The sequence below is a fragment of the Protopterus annectens genome, chromosome 10.part0, assembly GCF_019279795.1.
Source record: "Protopterus annectens isolate FY-2018-M chromosome 10.part0, PAN1.0, whole genome shotgun sequence".
In the NCBI taxonomy this organism is placed as follows: domain Eukaryota; kingdom Metazoa; phylum Chordata; order Ceratodontiformes; family Protopteridae; genus Protopterus; species Protopterus annectens.
The window spans coordinates 940,524,953-940,542,662 of NC_056744.1; the positions used below are offsets into that span (position 1 = coordinate 940,524,953).

Here is a 17,710-nt window from a genome sequence, read left to right on the forward strand (position 1 = left end):
GCCCTGCATGAGTTGGGCCTCATGATGGTGAACTAGGAGCCAGACCATGTATCTGGACTCCTCAACGCCCCACCGCTGTGCTCAAAAGCAACGTCCCTCCCCTACTCCACTCATTCTGCCTGTAGGTCTATTCTACAATCGTTTATGCTGTGTATTCCCGCCTATGGGGCTTATATATGCCGATTTTCCCGCACATTTCTATGACTGGCCGTTTTGGAATTGTGTCTACTTCACAGAAACTGCTTTATCATGCTCCATTTTGGATTACATCCTATATATATGCTATTTCTGCATTTCTAAGTACTGCTGCCATGGCTTAGTGGTTTAGTACCTTGACTCTAGTGCATGGTATCCTGGGTTCGAATCTGACCACTGATTTTTAATTTTTATGACTGTCTAGAAATGAGTACAGGACCTGTCAATCAAACATGCCAAAGGCACTTAAGCACTTAAAACCAGGTCTGCGCTTTGCTGAGCTAACGACTTGCATCGGCGATTAGCTTGTGGGCGCTCACCTCCGCGCAAACGGTGTGCACTGGGTTAAACCTTAATTGGCTAGTAACATGCATGTTAAGCTAAGCACAGCTAGTTGCACACAGTTTGAGCCTGTTAAACCAGTGCTTAGCTACGGGCAAGCAATTTGCAGCCTTTGAAACACTACTCAGCTACGGGCACTCTGTCTCACAGCAGCTTAGCTATCAGTACATTTCTAAATATTTTTATTATTGTATTACTTGAAAATATATGCTCCATTTTATTCCATTTTACAAAAGGAAATACTTTTACATTTGTACAATACTGTCAGGGGCCTTTTTAGTGCTTATTTACAAAAAAAAAAAAAGGTTGTTGTGTGGGCTCGAACCTTGCCTGCCTGCTCTTAAGCCGACAACTCTACCACTATGCTATTACTTCTTGGCTTACTTTGCATATTTAGTTCTTATATCCTTTTCCTGATTGCTAACTGCAGTTGCGCTAGTAGCACACCCGCGCACACGAGCGCACGCAGTAGCAAACATTTACGGGGTTTTAAAAAAATAAAACAGTTTTCATTTTCATTTTATAACATCTGTTCACTTTTTACATTGCTGGTCTGTGGGGGCATGTGTTGTGTAGTGTGTTTATTCACATTTCCATGGCCTCTCTCGTGGCTGTTTACTTTCTGCCATTCTAGACTTCCAGGGGCGTGTCCGTTGCAGGGCTTAGCCTACAGACATGCCCCCTACTGTCTTACACGGACCGTGTAAGAGTTACAGTGTGATTCAGCATGCCTCATGCACCTCATGCATATGCATGACATGCTGACATCACACCGTTTAACTGCGGCCTCCGTGTAAGAGTTATAACTCTTACACGGAGGCTTCCTGAATTTGGCCCAATGTACTTTAAATTGCAATAAAAAATAAATATTTTTATAATAAAATGAACATCTTCATCGACTGGGGGAATGTCATTCACAGTGATACTACTATCCCCAGACCAGTATCTGTCTGTGTGTTACTCCCAGTACACTACATTTTTCCACATATTGCAAAATTTTAATATTTGTCTAGTTACTTTTACTTACAGAAACAAAGCAATGTATCTGGTTAATTATATTTTCAGTCATCTGTCAGTGCTGGTAAACATAACCCCTGCTTTGTTTAGGGGAATCTGACAATGCAGTGCTAGCAATTTTAGTAACAAGGGAGGCAGTACCAGTTAGTAAAAACACTTGGCTTTCCCATATGGTCTAGTGGTTAGGAGTCCTGGTTTTCACCCAGGTGGCCCGGGTTTGATTCCCAGTATGGGAATGGGTTACATTTGGGTTGGGAGAGTGGCTTAATGGCTAAGGTGTTTGCCTTACAAACATAAGGTGTAGGGTTTGAGTCTCACAAGGGATAATTGGCTAGGCCTAAAAGGGCTTGCAAGGGCACTTAGCTTAGTACTAAACTATGAATCTATTAAGTTGTATTGTTGAACCTCTCATGCAACTGTGGTTTACAATTAATTCTGGATACCCTCCCCAAGTAAACAAAATACAGATTATGACATGTTTTTTAATGTTCTAATTTCACTGGTGATTCAGTTTGTCCTTGTGACCACACCCACAAAATGACATCAATTTAGGTATAGGCAATGATTTACTTACACTACCAAAGCATTCCACATAACCAAAACACCAATTTCTTTGGAGGAACAGATACTTACTTACATTATAACCAACATTTACAGTGCAATAACGTCTATACGTGAGCTTTTACATGAATATTGACACAAAGTACTGTATTTTGTACAAGGATATTAGCACTAATACAGTTTAGTTTCATTAATTGATCATGCATTAATTTTCAGTTTAAGATGTTCCACCACTGAGACATAGAACCAAGCAAGGTGCACACGCTACCAGGGGGAACTCGTATCCAAACCTTCCCAAAGTCTGGAAAGGAAAAAACAACAAGAAACAGCCAGGGGATATGAAGTTAGTCTTGAGAAGAACTAAAGGTCAAAGCCCATATGTACACAGAAAGCTTTGGTTTTCTCAACTTAGAATCTAGTAGAGCTAGGTAACCTACATAGAAAATACCACTGCATTTTGATTTTGGATCTAAGCAATAATATGGTTTATCAAAATGTTCCTTGATAGCTTCATTATTTAGTTCAGAAAATGGATGCGCACTTTATCACATATGGGAAAGTTGAGGTAGTACACCTAACTTTATTACACTGAGGAGTGTGTCCAGAGTAGAGAGTTCTCATTGACCCCAGACGCTATAGGAACTGATTGGTCCAGATATCTACATCCTAATCTGTATATTGGGTGATGCTGACCAGTCATGGGAGAGCAAGAGATCCAGCCTAGGTCACTCCCCCTTTTTCATAAAATGTGAGTGGTAAGGTAAAAAAAGGCATAACTGCCAAAATAAGCAAATAATAATAATAAGTCATTTTTTTTTCATTTCCGAAAGAAACTGTTCAAATAAGCAGGCACAATAATCCTTTAAACAGAAATTCCCAGCTCAGAAGGGCAGAATCTAACCTGTCCTCCCACAAGAGTGCAGACCACAAACCTTCTTAATGTAAAATAAGTGCCCAAGTGCTTAAACCAGAACTAATTCACTTTTAGAATAAAAAACACTGAGCCTTCAATCAGCAATTCCCAATTTAGAAGGATGTAAGCTACCTGTCCTGCCAAAAAGTACAGTTTTGTACCTACCATAAATGTAGATGTTCGAGGATCCCATTGCTGCAGTCCTTACTATTGGGTATAGTCCGCATCCAGTCGAATACCAGAGTATAAGGCTGGCGTCGGTCAGGGCGCGTGGAGACTGAGTACGCCAGTCAGGTATGCGCTAATGCATGACGCCAGATATCCTCAGTCTTTTCTTGCCCCAGATGTCAGAAGACCCTAAAAGACAAGGCCCAAAATACCTGCACCAAAATATGTACAATATATACAAGAAAATATACAAAAATATAAGCATGTAACCTCACCTACACAACCACCCCTAAACACAGAGGGAAGGAGGGAGGGTAAATTGGACTGCAGCAATGGGATCCTCGAACATCTACATTTATGGTAGGTACAAAACTGTACTATGTTCTTAGTTCCCCATTGCTGCAGTCCGTAGAATCCCAAAGCAGAGGTAAGGGAGGCTGGCAAATCATAAAGAAGCAGGAGCTGACAACATGCCTTGCAAAACAGCTGTGGCAAAACCAGCCCTAGACTTAGAGTAGATAGGAAGGTGATAATGCTTAGAGAAAGTATGCACTGAACTCCAAGTAGCTGCTTCCAAAATATCCTTAGTTGCCACCCCTTAGAAATGCTGTTGAAGTGGCAGTAGCCCTAGTGGAATGAGGCCTAATCCCAGCTGGAATCTCCTTGCCATGATGGGAATAACAAAATGCAATGCAAAAGCCAATCCACCTAGAAATAGTTTGTTTTGACACAGGCTTGCCCTGTGAATTCAAAGCAAAAGAAACAAACAACTGCTGAGACTGCCTAAAATCCTTAGTCCTGCTTAAATAATAATTGCCTGTGTACATCTAAAGTGTGCAAAATCTTTTCCCTTTATTTTGGGGGTCTGCATAAAAGTAGGCAAATGAATAGTTTGGTTTAAAGCCACACTAGAAACCACCTTAGGCATAAAGGAAGGATTAGTACGTAATGATACCCTATCCTTATGGAAAATCAAAATGGCTCTACTGCCATAAGGGCCTGCAACTCAGACACCCTTCTTGCAGAAGTAATAGCCAACAGAAAAGCAGTCTTCCATGACAAGTATTTCAATTCAGCAGTAGCAGGCTCAAAAGGTTGTAGAGTAAGTTTTTCCAACACAAAATTGAGATCCCAAGCAGGAGTAGGAGCTCTACGTGGGGTCTTATATTCTTTGCCCCTCTAAGAAACTGCTTGAACAAAGGATGCGAAAACAATGGTGGGTCACAATCATAGTGAGCTGAAATTGCTGCAGCATGAATCTTAATGGAAGAGAAGGACAAACCTTTGTCCAATAACTCAGTAAGGTATTGAAGAGCCACACTCAAATTAGGCTCAGAAACCTGCAAATTCTTTGCTGTACTCCAAAATAAAAATCTCTTCCATTTTCTACACTTTCCTTGTACTAGGTCTTCTAGCTTCCATAATCACATTTAAAACTTGTCGAGGAAGTTGAGACCTGCTGTGTTTCAACACAGAATATGCCAGGCTGTTAGATGAAGAGAGTGAAGCTTGACATTGAGCAGATGACCATCCTTCTGAGATAACAGATGAGGAATCAGAGGTAAAGGCCATGGAGGCTTCCTTACCAGACTCCGTGTAGTGGGTACCAGTGTTGCCGAGGCCAATCTGGAGCTATCAAAATCATCCTTGGCCTGTCTTGTCTGACCTTTAATAGTACCTTTGGAAGAAGAGGCAGAGGAGGAAAGGCATACACATGAAGGTTTTTCCAACTGAAAGACAGAGCATCCACTTTCCAAGCTGTGTGATGAAACCCCTTTGTGCAATACTGTGGCAGCTGGTGGTTTAGTGGAGAAGCGAACAGATCTATGTCTGGAGTTCCCCATGACACTGTCAATTTTTGAAATACATGAAGATCCAGTTTCCACTCGTGGGGATCCATGATTTGTCTGCTTAACACATCTGCTAAGGAGTTCTGTGCTCCCAGAAACCTTGCCTGAAGAGTTAGTTGCAAGCTTAGCAGTCTCCCATAAAATCATTGCTTGCCTGCATAGAGGATAAGAATGTGTTCCCCTTGCTTGTTGATGTACCACATGACAGTTGTGTTGTCTGTTAGAATCAACACCTGCCCTGGAAGAAGTAACTCCTTGAAAGCCATTAATGCAAACTGGACTGCTAACATCTCCTTCATGTTGATATGTAGATGCTGTAGTCTGGCAGGCCACTTGTCTTGTATCCACTTTCCATTTAGATGAGCTCCCCAAGCAATGTCCGAGGCATCTGTCGTTAAAACCTGACTCGCCTCTGGCCGGGTCACAGAGAGTCCCTTGTTTAGGTGACATTCCTGAGCCCACCACAAAAATTCTTTTTGAAGGCAAGGTATTATTTGAATGACAGTGTCCAAATCCTGGCAGTGCTGTGTCCATACATTTTGAGATACCATTGTAGCTTCCTCATATGCAGTTTGGCATTGGGAAGCACCAGAATACAAGATGCCATGAACCCTAATGCTTGAAGGACTGTCCTTGCAGTCAGCACGGACTGATGAGATAGTTGATGGAAGTAAAGTGATAGACTCTTTTGTTTGTCCGGGGTTAAAAAGGCCATCTGGGCTGCTGTATTCAGTCTCACACCCAGAAAGCACATGTCTTGAGAGGGTACTAGACTGGACTTTATTTCATTCACAGAATACCCTAGGCATCTTAGCACTGCTATAACATGTTCCAGATGCTGTAGAAGGTCTTCCTTTTCTTGAGCCAGAATCAGGCAGTCGTCCAAGTAAGGATAGATTTGAATTCCTTGAAGCCTGAAGTAAGCTATCACTGGAGCCAGAACCTTTGTGAATACTCTGGGTCCAGTAGATAAGCCAAAGGGCAATGCAGAGAACTGATAATGAGAATTTCCAGCTCGAAACCGCAGATACTTCCTGCAACTTAGCCTTATAGGCACATGAAGGTAAGCTTCCTTGAGATCTAAAGTTACCATCCAGTGATCTTTGCCCAGCAGAGGTAAAAGCTGTTGTAACGTCAACATCTTGAACTTGGGAATGTCCAGAAAAGTGTTGAGGAGAGATAAATCCAAAATTGGTCTCCACGTGTTCCCCTTCTTTGGTACTAGGAACAGGCGAGAATAAAATCCTAGGCCCCTTTCTGATACAGGGACTGGCTGAATGGCCCCTATCTGGAGTAACTGAAAAACTTGCTTGTGAGCCTCTTTTCTTTGTGGAGGAGGAACGTCTGGCATGCCTTTGAAAGGGGCATTGTATGGAAATAAAATCTGTAACCGTGGTGAATGATATCCAACACCCATTTGTCTTGAGTAATTAAATCCCAATTTTCTTTGAAAAGAGACAGTCTTCCTCCCAAAGGAGCTGCCAGGCGGAATCTACTGGCAGCTGAAAAGACAGGTCATTGGGTCTGTTTAAGGACTGACCCCTGCCCTCACCAGAAGTCTGAGCAGGTGAACTCCTGTTCTAGGCCTAAAAGAACCTTGAGCCCTGCCCCTACCACGTCTAGACCTACCCCTAGACTGGGAATCATAAGCAGGATATGTCCACCCCTTAGCAGGCCAATTTCTACTAAACTTCGGTGGCTGAACCTGCCAAAAATCTTTAACTGTTTGCATAGACTTAGCTTTGTCCTCCATTTTCTTTAAAACTGCTTCCACAGGCGATCCAAACAACACATCAGACTGTAAAGGAGCATCCAAAATCCTTGTCTTAACATGCTCAGCTAAATTCTGATCCTTCAACCAGGCATGCCTGCGAAGAACAGAACTAGTAGCAGCCACCCTCGAGGAGGCCTGTACAGCATCAAAACCACATTGCAAAGAATGCTTACCCACTTGTTCAGACACATGAACCAAATCCAGCAACTCTTTACACTCAATACCTTCCGCCAAAGCATCCACCTTAGATTTCAATTGTGAAAGGAGATAATTCTGATATTTTAGCATGTGAAACTGACAATTCAATGCTCTCATGGCTAGAGTGGAAGAAGTATACACTTTCTTTCCCCACCTATCCAAAGCCCTTGCCTCTTTATCAGTGGGAACAGGATTTTTAATCACAGAAGCTTTAACACCTTTAGGCCCTTGAGAAATAGTTTCTGGGTCCGCCCTAGGACTCTTAAACAAATACTTATGAGCTTCGCGCACCCTATAATACCTATCAGGCTTAACAGGAGCAGGACGCAAAGAGTCAGGGTTCAGGGAAGCCTCTGCAAAAACATCTTCCACCACATTCAACACAGGAGGAATAGCTAAGGGCCTATGCTGGGGCAAAAACAAGAATTCCCTAAGCCTTTTCCTGGAATCAGAGTAATCCTGGCCTTCCCATTTAAAGTGCTCCCTCATGGAATGCAGAGTCTCTGAAAATGAGAAATCCTCAGGAGGAGAAGCTGTAGGAGTGGAACCATCCACATCAGAATCAGAATAAGTAGGATACTCCTGCAAGTCTTCCGCAGAAGACTCTGAAGCCTCTGAACACTGTTCAAAACTACCAAACTGTTCCACCCTAGGCCTCTTATCAGGCGGGGCATAGAACCTCTAATCATAGTAATCAAATCTTCTGCCATTTTAAGCATATGTTTCTTAGGTACAGAACCCGAAATGCTAGGAGAAGCCCCCACTGAAGCTGAAGTAGGCCTACCTCTCAAAGAAGTTTTGGCAACAGAAGGAGAGGCTCTAACTACCTTGGGAAGAGAGGGAAGAACAGTCACCTGAGAAGCCCCCTCAGCCTGGCCTACCTCCTGAGAAGGCACATCCTGTAACAGTAAAGTTTCTGCCTGGGACTCCATGGAAACTCCTGGCAAAACCTCTGGCTCCACTGAGAAGAACCGGCGTCCGGGACTGCGGTTCATCAACCCTAGGCTTCGCTGTTTTGTCCTTGCGCTTCTTGGGCCGGCGGGGCATCCGCATCCAGCGGCATTTTATAATTGCAACGCTTCCCAAACACTAACCTGGCACAGTCTAACCTCCTCTTAATAGTGCGTTTGTTAAACCTAGCACAAGAGCGGCAACCAACAACGCCGTGCTCAGGCCCTAAACAAGGTATACACAAGGTATGGTAATCCCTATGAGGTATCTGTTTCCCACAAGAAATACAGTTATTCACTTTTTCTGACATCCGTAAAATACTGAGGCAAGAAAAACAAAATGTTCCCCACGGGTGAAACTCCGGTTCGAAATATTTCAGAACGCCAACCTGCACTCGCAAAACTGCTTCTGCATCGGACCATGCGGCAAAAGACTGAGGATATGGCGTCGGTCATGCGCGTAGTACCTGACTGTACTGGCGTCAGTCCTAATCTGACCCTCACGCCGTCCAGCCTACTCTGGTATTCGGGCCGACTGGATGCGGACTATACCCAATAGTAAGGACTGCAGCAATGGGGAACGAAGAACATCAGTGCAGACCACAAACCTTCCCAATGTTAAACAATTGGTCTGAAGCCCAAGTGCTTAAACCGAAAGGCTTAGAATAACAGTTACAATTTAATCAGGCTACTACCAAGCAGTAATAAATGCAGTAGAATAAATACAACTGAGTACTTTTAAGAAGAGGCAAAAGCAAAATAAAGTGCAATTTTTATTTTTTTTATTATTTTTTTAGTAAAGTGCAAAGAGAGAGGAAGGAGGAGCAGAAGAAAAATTCAAGGAGGTTGGCCTTCTCAAATTTTCTCTCTATATTAAGTAGAGTGAACACCACACTGGGAGGGGTGTCCCAGATCAAATTTACAGTAGGGGTGGGCAACTGCAAAGCCACCAACTATAACACCACAAGAATAGGGTGCAGGGGAGGGAGGAAAAAACAGTTTCAGGACAGTTGAGAAACATAAAACAATGGCAGAAAATATATAAAATAATTCAGTCAGGCAAAATTAAGACAATGAAAGGTTAAATGCCAATAAATAAACTTATCAATCAGCAATATATTTCCAGATTGTTTGAGAATCATACCAGCCAGAACACCAGGAGTTTCCAACAGTGTATGCAAGAACTTACAAACAGAAACTATTTTTAAATCGGCAAGCCTTGAAGCAATCAGATAACACAAAAGCTGTTAGACAAGTTTTATAAACTCCACCTCAGAAATAGGGGGTAAAACAGTTTCAGGACAGATGAGAAACATAAAACGATGGCAGAAAATATATAAAATAATTCAGTCAGGCAAAATTAAGACAATGCAGAACTCTAAAAGGTTAAAATGCCAAGAAATATACTTATCAATCAACGATATATTTCCAGATTGTTTGAGAATCACACCAGCCAGAACACCAGGAGTTTCCAACAGTGTATGCAAGAATTTACAAACAGAAACTATTTTAAATCAGCAAGCCTTGAAGCAATCAGATAACACAAAAGCTGTTAGACCAGTTTTATAAAAGGGGTGGGCAACTGCAAAGCTACCAACTATAACACCACAAGAATAGGGTGCAGGGGAGGGAGGAAAAAACAGTTTCAGGACAGATGAGAAACATAAAACAATGCCAGAAAATATATAAAATAATTCAATCAGGCAAACAATAATTCAGTCAGGCAAAATTAAGACAATACAAAACTCTGAAAGGTTAAAAATATACTTAGCAATCAGGATTACATTTCCAGATTGTTTGAGAATCACACCAGCCAGAACAACAAGAGTTTCCAACAGTATATGCATGGTTGCTGCATGGCCTTGTTTCACTAACGGTTGCTATTACTGAGATAGACTTCGCAGAGAGTAACTATTTATCACTAGGAATTGTTGCTTTTAAAATTTATGAAGCTGTCTGCTTCTGATAGTGCTGCACAAAGGTAATGTAATATTTAACTACTGTAAACTGCAACAATCTGTTCTTTACTGATGTTAGTGGCTTCAATTTTATTTTTAAATATCTTAATTGACAACACTGGTGTTGTGCTAAATGAATATTAAATGGCATTTTTGTTTTTGGTATACTCCCATTGCTTGCCACTGTACAGCTTTATCATGTAATGTTCTTGGACATTCCTAGCCTCAGAATCTTTTACTGTTTTGCTGTAAGTTTGTAATGCTACTTTATTTCTGCATCATGCTTCTCAACTGTCCAGATTTTTGCAGAATGTGCCGATTTTTGCCAAGTATTATTGGTCTGTAAATCATAAGATTTGTGGTTTTCTGACAAATCACTGGGATGATCTGAAGACTGAAGTGACTAAATAATGGCATACATTTCAGTTTTAAGCTTCATATCCTTCAGAACATGCATGGTAACACAAATCATGTTATTGTGTCAACTTTCTAAGTTTATAAGAGGAATATTTAATATCTGTTCCTATTTTTGGGCCTTTTCCCCCCATTATGTCAAGCTTTATCCAGATTTCTTGCATTAAGAGGTTGAAGGGTATACTCTGCGTTTGTCCCTTATGCAAAGGCATTGTCAATGAATTGAAGTAGAGTTGCTAAACAAAGGAATTTATTATTTTGAATCATGTCTACCTAGGAATATAAGAATGGAATGATGCAAGTTATGGGTTGAAAGCCATATTTTTGTAATATTATACAAATTCATGACTTCTGCAGCACAGCCTGTTAAGGGAGCAATCACATTTTCTAACTGAACTCCCAACAAGCCCCACACTAGTCAATCAATAAATACATGCAGTTGTGAAATGGCAACACAAAAACATAAGCTCTCCCAACATATAATGTGTGACTGCAGTAATTGCTTTTTTAACCTGCTTTGCATTTTAACAGTTACTGTACACAGAACCAGGCAGTACTACATGATCTGATAGCCCCACATGCTCACTGACATTTAATGAGATACACGGCAGTATCAAGCACAGCATTATCATATCAATGATGAAGACAAAACATCTGAGGAGAGTGACTCACCTGCATCTGCAAGTTTAAATGAGTAAACAAGGAACAACACAGTGATTTGCAGATGCTACTCACTGTGCTCTTCTTGTAGTGGCCATGGGGAAATGGTATTTGATAATGAATTTCTATAACTGGACATTGTTTTGTGTGCATATTATAACAGGCCAAGTCAACAGATGGAGTCAAACGGTTGGTGTTATAATCTCTATTAACACACTGAGCTGTAGTTTCCTCAAGGACATGCCAGCTGCAAAAGTAATATTATCATGAACCTTGAATGCACTAATTCACTTTCAAGTTGTTAAAAGTTCAACAAACTGCTACTGTAACACTGCATTTGAAATGTATACCTATTGAAGTGAATAAAACAGGATTTGCTGCAGTAATGCTATTCTCTTTTTTTTTTGCTGTTGATGTCTCGTTCAGTTTCCTGTAATATTGTAAAAAGGAATGGAGAAAATGTATTCACCTGTTCACATTATCAGACTGTTGAAGTTACCTGGAATGTCCTTGATACCTGCTTCAAGGAAAAATGCTGTCATGGTGGTGCGAGTATTCTTTACTATGGTTATTTGGGTTGGCAGACTTGTTTTAGAGCATCAGTGTAAATGTTTGTTTTAAAGCATTTTGAATACCTGACTAAAAAGTCACCTGTGGTATCTTTGCTTAAAAAATATGCGATTATCATTTCTGACTCTTACTATTTACAGTAGGGCAAAATTATTTTCATATGCAAGAAATTAGATCTTTATCCAGTAATATTTTGCCAGATTCAGTTATTTCATGGTGTTACAGTTTGTTCCACTCGCTTGTGCCACCAAAGTTTCACAAAATAATTAACACAAATTCTCAGACATATTAATTATCAGGAGTATGAAGCAAGTATCTTTTAATATTCTGAATATATTCTTCATTTTCTTCGTCTAAATAACAAAGACTAACTTTTCTGAATTAACAAAATAATTGCTTCTGTTACTTTATTACTTAATTTCCAAAATTTTCTGTTAACAGTGTTCATTTGTTCCTTTCCCATTTAACTTTATATGTCCCTTTTAAACTAATTAAAAGTCTGGTTATGGTTGACATATTAACTGTATCTATTGGTCTATATCTGTCTGTATCAATACATATTTATGTATTGCTAGTTGCATAACACGTAACACACTCTGCTTTGGTGTGGGAAAACCAGAAGGCTGTGGGTTCTAGTCTCACTCCAGGTGATTGGATTGCTGACACTGTAGTGCATCACTGGGGGTGTGCTGCTTTCCTCAGAGTGTCATCCTTAGTGTATCATCCTTCAGATGAGACATTAAACCACAACCCATCTGCTTGAGTTGATGGTAGCTCAGGTGGATGTAAAAGATCACATGGCACCTATGAAAAAGTGTAGAGAACAAGATCCACGGATGTATTAGTATGACAGACCTATATAACCCATCAACAATCTGCAGTGGACCAAGTGTACTGATAGGCCATTTGAGGCGATCCGCATATGACATGGTATGAAAGATGTGCATTCCTTTCTTTTGCTGTATGACAATTCAGCAGCCAGCACAGACTGTTTTTTAGTGTTTTTGAAAGTTAGTTATTTCTTTATTTGGCATTTGTTTAATAGGGAAAGTCAGACTGGGTCATGAGGTACCCATTTTCAATGGAGGCATAGGGAGAAAAGCTCCAGATACATATGGTTAACATGAGAATAAAACAAGACAGATCTAATTAAGTCATAACGTTGAGGCACAAATATGAAAACACATTAGTTTGTCAGAATGAGAACTTCACAGACATAATATAATCATAACATTCAAGCACCAATTTTGAAAAATGCGTGAATGGGCGTTCCTTCGTTGAAGGTTGCGCATTAGGCCCAGCAAGCCAGCACATCAAAATCTACTGCCAATCATTAGCGGACCGGAGTTCCGCTGTAGCGACCCCTAACCGGGAAAAGCCGAAAGAAACAAACAAACTGTTTATTTCCTATGATATCTATCTAAACTCATCAGACAGCACAATTATGACACCTGTGGTGGGGGGGGGGGGGTCATGGCTATCTGTGAGATAATTGCCAACCCATTACCTTTTGTCCAACCTGTTTTTCCATTGTCTCTGTCAAAAATAATGCACATTCATTTACATAGGAGTTCCAATGTCTGCAGCTGCCTTTCAGATGAAATTACTGACATTTCCTTACTATGCCTCTCCCTTCCTATTGAAAACACTCTGGGTCATTGTTATTTAACTGCCCTCACACACTATGATTTATGAAGTCATTCAGAGACACATGACTGTTGTGTTTCCTGCTGAAGCAAGAAGGTGCCAACCGTGCACTTCCAAATAAATGTTGTTCTCTTGTAATGTTATTTGCATCAAATACCTTCACAGACGTTCATTTCAATTTGAATCCTGTGTGCGCATGTTTGTTCCTTAATATTTGTCACCTCTACGGGTTACTTTCCATCTGTACTTCATCTCTGCCTTTTGATATGCATATGCTTACTCCATGGCATCTTTCTTACAAGACATGATAATAGCGCACGTTTTGAAAAATGAGTGATGATCATTACACTGAATGTGATCATTTGTTTCTGTCCACCCAACAGATTCATTTTATTTATTTATTTTTTTTAACTAGTGCTTGTTTTCTACTTTACCCAAGGTGGTCACAACAGATTGAATATACCGTGTAGATCTCAAAATAAAAATGGAGACCATTTGTTGAAAAGGCATACTTGTATGTGTTACTACTGCTCTAGCATACACAGTGAGTGTAATACTATAAAATGACATTGGCATATATACAAGATGTACAAGTCATTGTGGAAAAATAAATGGAAGTGAAGAAGACGGCAAGGAAAAGAATATGACAGAGAAACGGCAAATGATGCAGTGAGAGAATTTAATACATATAAAGAAATATATGAAAGAACTCTTGTTAATAGTTTGCACAGGTTTCTTTCCTGCGTGACACCCCCCCCTCCCCACCTGGGATTAACTGCATAAAACAATAAAACCTCTGTGAAGCAAGAACTTGACACCATACCGCTTTTCTCTTGTAACAGTTTGCATGGGTTTCTTTCCTGCGTGACCTCTCCCCACCTGGGATTAATTGCATAAAACAATAAAACCTCCGGGAAGCAAGAACGTGACACCCTACAGGTATTTTCTTGTAATACTTTGCATGGGTGTCTTTCCTGTGTGACCCCCCCCCCCACACCTGGAATTAATTTCATAAAACAATAAAACCTCCGGGAAGCAAAAACCTGACACCCCTTTTATCTTGCAATAGGTGAATTACAATTTAATTTTTGTCACGTTTTATGGCTTAAAAGGTATATGCACAACAACAGTGAAGGGTTCCAGCCAACTGCCACTAGACTGGGCCCTAATACCTTGAGTTAGCATTACAAACACAAACAGACAGACACACACACACACAGACACACACACACACACACACACACACACACACACACACACACACACACACACACACACACACACAGTGTTCCAGTCCCAGGCATTTACTGTTTAAATTAGTAAATTCTTGCTTTTACTTTCAGCATTGTCTCTATACTAGTCACAACTCTCTCTATAGCTGCCAAACAACCCTGTTTGTCTGCTTGCAGTGATAATTATTTAAAGTATTCCAGAGCTACTTAGATGAATCTTTTGTTAGATACTGATATTTTAAGCTTATTACTCACCTTAAACTGATAGTTTCACAGCACTTCTCCCTGTGGGGGCCAGGGCCCTCTCCATTCGCTATGCTCACCCGGCTTCCCAACCTGACCCCATCCCCACCCTCCCCCAAAATCATCAACCTTATCCCTAACCTGATCCTTCTCACACCTCTCTTCCACCTATCCCATAACCTCCATAAATATTTCCACAGTCATACCATACCTCCTAACTACTCCACATCCCCTCCCATTCTAAATGGGGCCATATAGTGCCCCATCCCCTAAAGTATCACTATCCTGCTCAAGTTCATTCTATTATCACACTGCACTCAACCACCATCATGTCCATCACTATTTTTACTATGATCTCACTTCTCTCACTTACACTTTCTCTCCTAACAATAATCACAACCTTCCAGATATCCAACATACCTACTACACCCACCAGTACAACCAACACACATAACCCACATTTATCAAGATACTCAGACATCCACCCTAGCTTATTCAAAACTAATACCTCTGTACTATCCAAAGTAAAAATTCTACCTCTCCAAAGACACCCCATTATCACACTACCAGCAGCAACTATACCATTTTTAAGAAAAACTGATAAGTATAACCCACATAATTTGCCAAAGCATTATATCCCAGTGCTGTGATGTACAACCCAACCCAGGTCCAACCCCCCCCCCCCAGCCCCAGCAAACCTAGTAAATCTCTCAAGCTATCAACCATAAATCTCCAAAGCCTTAGAAACAAGATAACTGAACTCCAGGTGTGGATTTCACAAAACAACCCTGATATTATAGCAGCGACTGAAACCTGGTTGAAATTGTATGTAAAAGGCACCGAGATTCTCCCCCCAGGCTACTCATCCCTGACAGCCGAAGAGGAGGAGTAGCAATACACTTCCCAAGCAAATATACATTAATTCCCTACTCAAAACCAACACCCAACTTCTCCCCAGCTGAAGTACTAATTTCTATATTAAAACTTAGCAACCATAAAAACATTTGAATAATTGCTCTGTATCTTCCTTCAGTGAACAACATACCAATATTAGAAAACATACTTGCCTGCACTTCCAAAAACATAGATAATGAAACCATCATATTAGGTGATATAAACATTGCTGGGCTAGACATTGTCCACAACAACCCCTCAAAAAACATAAACCTTTACAACTTCTCCCAACTAACTGAAAACTTCACCAGACCCCACAAAAATAATAACTGGGGCTCCACAATAGACTGGATATGTGTCCCACCCTAACAATATCATCACTGCAGGCATACTATATAATACCATTAACAACCACCACCCAGCATATATCCTGCACAAAACTACCCCAACCCCAGGCCAACACCAGTACAAATCAACCAGAAATTTGACTAAGTTCCAACAATCCACAGTTAATGAAACCTTACCTAAAGTAAATTGAGAACCCCTTATATCCATACCACTTAATGAGGTTGTTGAATTTTAAATTCAACATTCCTAGACATCCTAAATAGCCAAGCACCCACCTGCCAAAAATGAATAAAACATAACTATGCAAGCTGGCTCTCAAAATTCACCAAATAAGTCATGTACACAAGGGATAAAATCTGGAAATCATGGCAGAAAATCAAAGGCCCCTCAACTCTACTACAATACAAGCAACTCCGTAACCAGGCAAAATATCTAATAACCAGTGATAAAAAGCCCACTACCTTCACCTACAAAGCCAACATAAAATTAATCCCCAAAAATTCTGGTCCTCCATCAACCGACTATTACACCCAGGCTCACAAAGCAACTCATCCCTTGACCCACACAAAAACCCTACCGAACTTGCCACCCTCTTCAAGTTGTACTTCATCGACAACATAGGTAACCTAACCACTACCTTTCCTACAGTTAACACCACCACCACCAAGACAGCTGATGACCAAATCATCCTAGAAAACAATCCTACCCTCAATTCCAGCCTAAAATTCTCCCCAATATCCACTGCCACAGTAAAAAAAAGTTTACTTAAGGCAAAACCCTGTACTCTAGCCCCCGACAATCTACCCCCACACTTCCTGCAGTTAGCTGCAAACTCTATAGCTTATCTCATCAGCATACTCATTAACAGATCGATTAAAAAATCCCTTGTCCCAGACATCTGGAAAAAGCATTCCTTCTCCCCTTACACAAAGGCGGCACCAACGCAGACACCACAAACTTTCTGCCCATAGCAATTCTCTCATCCCTCCCTAAAACACTGGAAAAATGCATCCATGCCCAACTCCTCAACCACCTGCTTGAAAAACAAGTTCTGTCACCCACTCAGCATGGTTTCAGACCAGGACACAGCACCACTACCACCCTCCTCTCCTTCCTTGATACAGTTAACTGGGCACGGGATTCTATTAAAATAATCACTTCTTTTTTCCTCAACCTCTCCAAAGCTTTCAATACTATTTGCCACACTATCTTCCTCTCTAAACTATTCACACTCCACATTTCTCCTCCTACCCTACAATGGTTCAATAGCTATCTCTCCAATAGGCAGCAATCCACCAAATGGCAAAAATCTTACTCTCTCTCCTTCAGTACTTCCACAGGGGGTATCCCAAGGCTCGGTCCTCTCTTATTTAGCATCTTTATTAACAACTTTCATGCCACTCTCCCACAGTGCTCAGTAATCCAGTATGCTGATGACTCTACAATAATATACACTGCAAATTCCAGCTCTGAACTCCAGCAAATCACCGAGAATGTACTCGCTTGTACTGAATCCTGGATGCTTAACGATCACCTTACCCTAAATCCGAAAAAAAAATAAAATAAACTAGTAATTTTTACCCCTAGGAAAACCACTCCCCCAGACAAGAAACTCTTCTCTATACAAGCCCAAGACAATACTACTACAGAAGTTGTCACACACACTGAATTACTAGTCGTTCTTATAGATGAAAACCTTAACGTTGACCTACACATAAACAATAACATCAAAAAAACACACCAAAAGCTCGGTATTCTCTAAAGGCATGGACAATT

The 17,710-nt window shown here is 40.8% G+C and overlaps 1 protein-coding gene and 1 non-coding gene across 5 annotated transcripts in view; one reads left to right on the top strand and one right to left on the bottom strand.

The window, feature by feature from the left end:
- LOC122813408 (interferon-induced protein 44-like) overlaps window positions 1-17,710 on the bottom strand; it is a 708,358-nt gene that overhangs the window by 578,309 nt on the left and 112,339 nt on the right. The gene's annotated exons all lie outside the window — the stretch shown is intronic.
- TRNAE-UUC lies at window positions 1,719-1,790 on the top strand. Its single transcript has one exon. It is a non-coding gene; the product is annotated as a tRNA-Glu (tRNA).